Here is a 650-nt window from a genome sequence, read left to right on the forward strand (position 1 = left end):
TCCTACAAGAAGAAGTGCTGGGCCAAAGGGTTTGTACACTTCTAAAACTTTTAAAATATGTTTCCAAATAATTCTTCAGAAAACTTGTATTAGGTCAGATTTCCACTGGCTGAGACAGAATAACTGTCTTTAAAAAATTTTTTTTTAATGTTTTTAATTTATTTTTGAGAGACAGAGACAGCATGAGAAGGGGAGGGTCAGAAAGAGAGGGAGATCCAGAATCCAAAGCAGGCTTCAGGCCCTGAGCTAGCTGTCAGCACAGAGCCCAAAGGGGGGGTTGAACCCATGAACCGTGAGATCATGACCTGAGCCAAAGTCGATGCTTAACCAACTGAGCCACCCAGGTGCCCCCTGCCTTTTGGGATCCATCACAATGCTGGATATTACCAATAATTTTTTTTGTTAGGTTAATGGGAAAAATTGATACTCATTAACATCTTATATTTCCTGAGTATTAATTTGTAAGAATAATTATAAGACCAAAATATTCCTGATTTAGCCTTGACCAAAATTGTAGTTGAAACTACATGCCACACATTTCAATAGGAGGAATCTTGAGGAAAAATAATTGCTGACGTGATGGTCTGAAAGTATAAAGCACTGAGATAGTCATTATGTGCTTTTAAGGAGATGAGGCAAAAGCTGAAAAT

This window comes from Suricata suricatta, chromosome 13 (genome assembly GCF_006229205.1).
Source record: "Suricata suricatta isolate VVHF042 chromosome 13, meerkat_22Aug2017_6uvM2_HiC, whole genome shotgun sequence".
Taxonomy (NCBI): Eukaryota; Metazoa; Chordata; class Mammalia; order Carnivora; family Herpestidae; genus Suricata; species Suricata suricatta.